The sequence below is a fragment of the Dama dama genome, chromosome 2 (assembly GCF_033118175.1).
Source record: "Dama dama isolate Ldn47 chromosome 2, ASM3311817v1, whole genome shotgun sequence".
Taxonomy (NCBI): domain Eukaryota; kingdom Metazoa; phylum Chordata; class Mammalia; order Artiodactyla; family Cervidae; genus Dama; species Dama dama.
In genome coordinates, this window is record NC_083682.1 from 6,347,156 (window position 1) to 6,355,894 (window position 8,739).

The 8,739-nt window shown below is 42.8% G+C and overlaps 1 non-coding gene across 1 annotated transcript; it reads right to left on the bottom strand.

Annotated features, from left to right (window-relative positions):
* Positions 1-8,253: 8,253 nt before the first annotated feature.
* On the bottom strand, positions 8,254-8,360 carry LOC133041094 (U6 spliceosomal RNA). The gene has a single exon (XR_009689136.1). It is a non-coding gene; the product is annotated as a U6 spliceosomal RNA (small nuclear RNA).
* Between the last annotated feature and the right edge of the window lie 379 nt (positions 8,361-8,739).

An 8,739-nucleotide genomic window follows, 5' to 3' on the forward strand; every position in this document is an offset into this window, starting at 1 on the left:
GTAGAACTAAAAAAAAAATGGCAAAAAAAAAGGCTATTTTAATCATGCTAGCTAAAACTACATAGTAATTAATAAGTGCCAGGCTCCATTCTAAACACTTTTCACACACTAATTCGTTTAGTCCTCATAGAATGCAGTGAGGTAGGTAGTATGATCATTTCACGGTCCAGATGAGGAGACTGAGGCCCAAGTGGTTATGTAACCTGCCTAAGTCACATCACTTAGGAACATTTCAGAGCCTTGATTCTGACCCAGACGTCTGACTCCAAGTACATGCTCTTAAGCATTTTACTGTTTCTTATCACAAAATACCAAAAACAAGTCTGCCCAGTTGAGGCCCTTGGGAAGAAGCTGAGTATGATCACATTCTTGGCTTTCATCATCACTTGCACCTGGGGGAAATCAGGCCTTGGGCACAACCCACTTGATTCCCAGCAGTGATGCTGAGGCCACATCATTCTTCTTCCAGGCCCAGAGCACTTCCACTGAACTCCTCCCAAGTGCCAGACACTGTTTAGGGGTGCAGGGTGGGGGATGGAGTGGGGAGGGCAGAGCCAGAGGAAACCAAAGAGAACCAGTCCCTGTTGCTGTGGGATTTAAGGTTTATTAGGGAAGATGATTTCAATCATATGGCATGTGAAGGGTACAATGGGAGTGCACTAAAGGACTATTCAACAGCGCCTGGGAGGGGAGGAAGTAGGGGAAGGGTGGTCAGGGAGAGCTTCCTGGAGGAGGCCACACTCAAGCAGAGTTTAAATTCTAGAAAGTTGAGTGGGAGTCACCAGGCACGTGGTGGCAGAGGAAAAGAGGAGAACTTCCTAAGCCCAGCATGAGCAGAAGTATGGGAGAGGAGCATAGTGTATGTGGGAGAACTACAAGGACTTTGGCATTAACCAGCCTTTAAAAAGGCCTGGAAGGGAGTGAGGTTGGAGGGGGAGGGAGGGCCAGGTCCAGCGTGGGCTTTATTCTGTAGTATTCATCAGTGGAGTCCTACCGAGTAATATAGTTGGTAAGTGATAGATAAAAATGTAGCATTTGTGCATCCATGGACTCCATCAAGAAAGTGGAAGGCACCCCACAGGTTACTTCATGTAACTTGTTTAAATTATGATTTGAGGGGCTTCCCTCAAATGGCACAGACAGTAAAGAGTCTGCCTGCAGTGAGGGAGACCGGGGTTCGATCCCTGGGTCAGGAAGATCCCCTGGAGAAGGAAATGGCAGCCCACTCCAGTATTTTTGCCTGGAGGACCCCATAGACAGAGGAGCCTGGCAAGCTACAATCCATGGGGTCACAAAGAGTCAGACACAACTGAGGGACTAAAACACACACAGAAAAATTTTTTAAAAAAGTAAAAAGAAACAAAAATACTCAAAAAAACCCCCAAATCTCTTATGAAAAGAAAAAAAAAAAAAAACCACAAAAAAATTACGATTTACTGTGATGTTTTTAAGCAATCATCCTGTATACACCAGATGGGCTTGGGTTGAGAAAGTCTAACTCATAAATCCTTCTCAGTTGTACCAAAATTTTTATGAATATTGAATTTAACAATAAAGTCAATGAGATGACTTTAGGCATTTAACTAAATATGTAGCAAATTCCATTAATAATTTTTTTTGGACTCAATAAAAATTTTTCTTCCAGACTCTAACATTTTCACAGCCTCTGAAGAGCTCAGAGGTCTCTGGTGTCTAGGGGGAGAAAATGGCCTGAGGGTGAGTCATGTCAGGGTGAGAAAAACGGGAATAAGACAGTCAAGGTCCCTGCTCTCAGAAGTTTATACAGCCCAGTGGGAATAAGCAGAATAAGGACAGAGTGTGATGTGTGCTGACAAATATAGTGTTTTGAGGGAGCAGAAGGGTCCTTACTCTGAAGAAACAGTATTTAGGCTGACTGGACTGCTGGGTAGGAGCTTGCCCCCTACAGAGCAGGCGGAGTCTCTCCAGGCAGAAGGAACAGCCGGTGCAAAAGCCCTGAACCTGAAAATCACTTGACTTGTGGCCAAGAAGAGGATCATTGTGGTGGGGGCTTAGTGAGGGGCAGCAAGAGAGCATGAGGTGAGTTCAGAAAAGGGGACAGGGACCAGGTGATGCCCAGTCTTGTGGAGCTGAGATTTTATTCTAAGTGGACGGTGTCCCTGGGGAGCAGATTTGGAGAGGATGACTGGAGGGCGGGAAGTCTGTTGGGAGCACTCTGAGGATCAACAGCGCGGGAAGAGAAGGGAAGGAGGTGAGGCTGGGCCCCCGGAGAGTTTTCTCTGCCCTGCAATCCCAAGGGACACCTCTTCCCACCCAGCAGGGAGCTCTGACCCTTCAGATTCGTCATTAGATGCAGCTGCCTGAGGAAGTGGGCATGACTCGTCAGCCGAGGCAGTCCTCGAGGGGCTGACAGCCCAGGGCTGCATTCCCAGCAGCTGGAACCGAGTCCATCCCTGACCCTGAAGGGGGCTCTGCTCTGTGGACGCCCTGGGAGTGGCCAGGACCAAGCTTCAACAGCGCCATCGTGTGGCGATAACAAGTCACAACAGCAGTGAAGTCGGGACTTCCGGTTACCTTGCTTGGTGGAGAAAGCGATAAGACCACAGGCAGTAGCCTCAGAAACTAGCCTCACCGCACCTCTTTGGGACTGAGTAAATCACTGCGGATTTTGGACAACTCAGAATGGGAGGGACATGGGGAGCCTCAAAGGAAAGAGCTAGCTAGGCATCGGAGTTTGAGGACTTATTTGAGAAAGATAGAACAGTGTTACTGTGTGCATCATCAAGGAATCAGTCAACATAATAATGACCATCCCAGCTGCCATTCAATGAGCAGATAGGAGGAACTGCATGGTCTTAGGTAATCTACACGCATCAATACAAGGAGGCTCAGAGCGGGGAAAAGATGTGTCCCACATATGGAGTCCCATGCCGAGGTCACAGCTCAAAGGCCTGTACCAAGGCCACAGACGCAGAGCCCAAAACCAAAGTCACTTTCAGAACTGACTGAGCCCCACTGTAACCGTTGCCAAAAGTCCCCTAAGCCTTACCAGCCAGCTTCATGACCCTAAATTAGGCAAAAATGCCCACCCGAGTAATCACCCTAACCAATCACCTAATGCCACCCTTCCAGCAGGAATTTCCTTTGTCTTGAGGCTATAAAAATTGGCTCCTAGCCCAAGAAAAGCACCAGATCCTCCTTGAACCGGCCCATTGTTCTAACAGCATCCAGCCGGCTCTCCCTGGCCAGGCAGGAGGTCAGCCCGCTGTGCCTGCAGCGCCCACATTATCTCTGCTCTTTGTTCTTAATAAACTCACTCCTTTCTGAAACACTCTGTGTCTGGAAATTCTTTTCCAACTCACGCTCAGGCTGACATGACACCAGATTACATAATAGTAGACTGTGGTGGAATTAGGATTAAAAGCCAGATGGGCCCTATCAGTGGATCTCACCTCTGTCAGATCCAACATGCTGTTTTAACAATAAATATTTTACAATGCCCTCTTTACATCCCCAGCATCTGGATTGTGCCTGATCAATAGTTGTGCACTCCATCAATAGTTGTCAAATGAAGCAGATGCAAGTTCATGGATAATATCCTCCCTACCAACATAATTTTTAAAATCAAGGAAAAAGAAAATGAAAGCAGTTTATGCTAAATAAATCTGCAGTTCCACATGGACATGCTCAGTCAGGATCACACTGAAAGCTGTAACAAAGAGATTATTATGAACTGTGGTGGTTTAATCGCTAGGCCCTGTCTGACTCTTTTGCAACCCCATGGACTGGAGCCCACCAGGCTCCCCTGTCCATGGGATTTTCCGGGTAAGAATACTGGAATGGGTTGCCATTTCCTCCTCCAAGCGATCCTCCCAACCCAGGGATCAAACTGCATCTCTTATGTCTCATGCATTGGCAGGCGGGTTCTTCACCACTAGCGCCACTTGGGAAGCCCACTGTGAACAGAGATCACCCCAAATACTGATCTTCAGAGGCATAATCCTCTGAAATGGTGAATATCCTTTGTAAAGATCTGAACTGATACAAAGAAAATTCTTCCCTGGATTTTCATTTTAGTAGACTTCCTGGAAAACTGTGCCCATGGTATTACATGTCTACATAAACAGAGTTAAGGGTTCTTGGTGCAGATAACTATAAACAGATTTTTCCTCTTAGATATCGTAAGGCGAGCGCGAAGAAAAAGAGAGCGAGCCAGGCATTCAGGCAGAGAAAGATTTATTATAGGAAGAAAGAAAGAAAGTGACTGGCTTTAGAGAGAAACCAGCGCTCTCTTTTTACAGCCAACCCTTCTTATATCCTATCGATGGAAAATTGTGCCCTGGAGGGAGGGGGCCTCAGTTTATCTTTAACCCACAGCTGGGGTCTTGTGGTCACGTAGTCGAAGGGGTCTCATGGTTGGGTGGTCATGTCGTCTTGAGAAACTGGCACCAGCAGGGAAAAACAGGATATCGCCTGAAGGAAAAATCAGGATGCCCACCAGAGCAATGTGGCCACTGTGACTTCATCCCTTGTTTGTCAGGTCACCACAACGGGCCATTTTTAACTACATGGTATAAGACCCTTGTGAACCCTAACAGAAATGATCAGCGGCACATTAGAAAGCTGTGCAGGACATGGAACTATTCTCAGTAATGTGGGACTGTCTTGAACATTGAATGTCTAGCACTGCTGGCCCCTGTCTACTAAGGACCAGAAGAGCTCCTATCAATGTGATAAACAAAAATGCCCCTACAAATGTCCAAATTCAAATTTCCAGGGACAGTAGATCTCCCTTTGAGACCTTTGGTGTATGTGAAAGCCTAGCCATCTAAGCTCTGCTTTATTTGCCTTCTCTTTTTGAGCTCCCCTTCTCCATCAAAGACCTGGGCTTTTACATTCTCATTTCTCATCCCGCCCTTTAGGACTCTCTCTGCAAATGTTTGTTTGTTGCTAGAAGGTTAGAACTGATGTTATAAGTGAGGTGCATTCCTGTCTTCTTCCTATGTCTACAAAAAGGCTCTGGTAAGGGATTCTGGTAAAAGATGGCAGAGTAGAAGGACGTGTGCTCAACTCCTCCTCCTCCGCTTGCTTTCTGCAAAAGCACCAAAATCACAACTAGCTGTTGAACAACCATCGACAGAAGGATGCTGGAACCCACCAAAAAAAGATACTCCACGTCTAAAGAGAAATAAGAAGCCACAGCGAGACGGTAGGAGGGGCAAATCACAACAAAATCAAATCCCATTCCTGCTGGGTGGGTGACCCACAAACTGGAGAACATTAATACCAAGATGTCCTCACACTGTTGTGAAGGTTCTGAGCCCCCCATTACTTTGCCAACAAAGGTCCATCTATCAAAGCTAGATAGAGATAAAATATTAAAGGCAACAAAGGAAAAACAACAAATAACATACAAGGTAACTACCATCAGGTTATCTGCTGATTTCTCAACAGAAACTCTACAAGCCAGAAGGGAATGGCATGATATATTTAAAGTGATGAAAGGGAAGAAACTTCAACTAAAAATACTCTACCTAGCAAGACTCTCCTTCAGATTTGATGGAGAAATCAACAGCTTTCCAGACAAGCAAAAGTTAAGAGAATTCAGCACCACCAAATCAGCTTTACACCAAATGCTAAAGGAACTTCTCTAGGCAGAAAACAAGAGAAGGAAAAGACCTACCTACAGAAAATAAACCCAAAGCAATTAAGAAACTGGTAATAGGATCACACATATTGATAACTATCTTAAATGTAAATGGATTAAATGCACCAACCAAGAGACACAGACTGACTAAGCAGATGAAAACATATGCATGTAGGCACTTCCACTACCGCATCACTCTGCCTGACGCCTCAGATTGTATGTAATTATTTTATATTGTTAGGTTAATCATGTTCCCATTATGGCTTGCAATTGTAATTATCTTTTATTTTTTGTCTGGCTGTTGATTGTAAAAACTGATGAACATTTGTCACTGTTATGATTATGTAACTATTACTCATTTAATACCACAGAATCATGATTAGTCAACAGAAAAATAATAGAATTCTACATCACCAAAACTATCATTTAATAGAAAAACCTGTAATCACTTTTTAAAATCTAGATGCATATCAGAATTATCTTGGAATGTTTTGAAAAATACAAGTGCCCAGGTATTGCTTTTTTTTCTCCAAAGGTCTAGATATGTTTCTAATGAGCAGCCCTGTTTAGAAACAACTGGACTATGTGAGGATCTTTTACTTTTCTCTAGTTTGTTTCACTTTTTCTATTTTATATTCAGTCGTCCCACTTCATTTAGTTTATGTTTTCCAATTTCTCCATCTCTTCTTTTTTTAATATATTCTTTCTCAAGCCTTTATCAAGCATAGTAGGAAAACTTGTATACATGTATATAAATATAATATGTATTATATATATATATTAGAAAACTTATGAATTTTTGCCAAACTAAAAAATTTATGACATTTTTATTCCACTTGTTTGACTTAGTATGAATAGAATGCTAGATTTCTAATTAAAAAAAGATATGCAACAAGCAACAAAGATTTATTGTATAACATAGGGAACTATAGTCAATATCTTGTAATAACCTATAATGAAAAAAATTGGAAAAATAATATATTGTATATGTATAACTCAATCACACAAAAAAAGAATTACTACTTTTTGAAATTTAGTAATGTCTATCTTTCTGCCAGTTTTTCTAAACATCCTATGGATATCTAACAACAATGCATGATAGAAATTTTTAAATATACTTGTGTAGGATATAAGCTTAATATAAATTAATAGAAATAGAAATCTATTATATTTAAATTGTTAATGATGTCATTCAAGATGCTATTTTTATTTTTCTGCACTTGAGAAAATATTCTCAGAGAAATATTTATATGTCTATGATTATATTTTTTTTCTTTTGCCTTACATTTCTTCTGATTTTTGCTTTATATATCTTTGTTTCTTTGTTGTTAAATGTCTAAGTGAAAGTTGCTCAGTCACGTCCAACTCTTTGTGACCCCATGGACTAGCCCATGGAATTCTCCAGGTTAGAATACTGGAGTGGGTAGCTGTTCCCTTCCCCAGGGGATCTTCCCAACCCAGGAATCAAACCCAGGTCTCCCACATTGCAGGCAGATTCTTTACCAGCTGAGCTACCAGGGAAACCCCGGTTTTGATGGTTTATGATGTCTATATTCTTTGTGAATTGTACCTTTTATCATTAAAAATATTCATCTTTGCATCATTTAAAAATAAATAATTTAATAAATTTAAAAAAAAAAGACTCACAGGGGCTCCCCTGGTGTCTCGGTGGTAAAGAATCTGCCTGCCAGTCCAGGAGACTCGGGTTCGATCCCTGTTCCAGGAAGATCCCACATGCCTTGGAGCAATTAAGCCCATGGGCCACAACGACTGAGCCCACGTGTGGCAACTACTGAAGCCCACTCACCCTAAAATTCAGCTCCACAGTGAGAGAAGCCACTGAAATAAGAAGACCTCGCTCGACAACCAGAGAGTAGCCCCCACTTGCTGCAACTAGATAAAAGCCCACGAGTAACTAAGACCCAGCACAGTAAAAAAAAAAATAAAACCTTCTCAAAAAGGCTCAGAGAGGTAATTTTCTCATAGTCACATAGCCAATTTGAAGTGGCCAAGCCAGAATTAAAAGCTGGTCAGTCAGTCTGAACCAAAAATCTATGATTTTGCCCTCTTTTCTCTTGATTGTCTCCTACCTCTCACGCTTAGGGAAACAAGGTCTTATGAAACTGAAGTATTTCCCTTACTGGGTAAAATTTTGATAAGTTGCCCACCATCCCTGAAGGTCAGGAGGTGAGTTGGTGATGTCTGGAAATGATTCAGATCATACAGTTGTTAACTACCATTTTCATAAATCAGGTGAAATTCCAAGAAGGAAACCCTCCTGTTTGCCTCACCTTGTCCTAGGAAGTCCAGTTCCATCCCACCATGTCGTGGCTGTTGGGGCATTCCCTGGACACTTTGATTTCTGGGCAGCATTTGCTTCAGTGTAAACGCAGACTTTCTCACACCCTAGTGGCAGAAGAAGGTAACATCAACCCCTTATCCTGGAATTTAGGGATGAAAGGCCACTCATTGAAAATTCAGCTCTTTAAAGAAGTGCTGCAGGAGTGCTCTGGCAGTCCAGTGTTAGGACTCAGAGCTTTCACTGCCATGGTTCAATCCCTGGTTGGGGAACAAAGATCCTGCAAGCGTGGCCAAAAAAAAAAAAAAAATGCTACAATTTTTTTTTTTTTTTTATGAAACGCTTCACGAATTTGTGTGTCATCCTTGCGCAGGGGCCATGCTAATCTTCTCTGTATCGTTCCAATTTTAGTATATGTGCTGCTGAAGCAAGCACAAGTGCTACAAATTTTGCATGCCATTCCTAATATCTGGGGGATGTTCCAATAGAAAATAAAATAAACTTCATCTCAGTGTAGACATTGACAGAAAAGTGCATACTTTTCAAGCAAAAGTGTTCCAAAGATTCACCCACATATTCCAAGATCCTTGCCTAGACCCACTGAAGCAGAAGCCAGGACCATGCATGGTCAGCTATCCCCCACCTCTCACTCTAGACCCCAGGCCACTGGCGATCGATCACTTTAGTTCATGAGTGTGCCTGGAGGAACAACACTCTGTTTATCCTGACTTCCAGTGGCACCCCTCTTGTACTCCAGGGTCTGCAGAGGCCAGTTGGAGAAGCAGAATCTCTGTCTCTATTAGAACTGGATTCA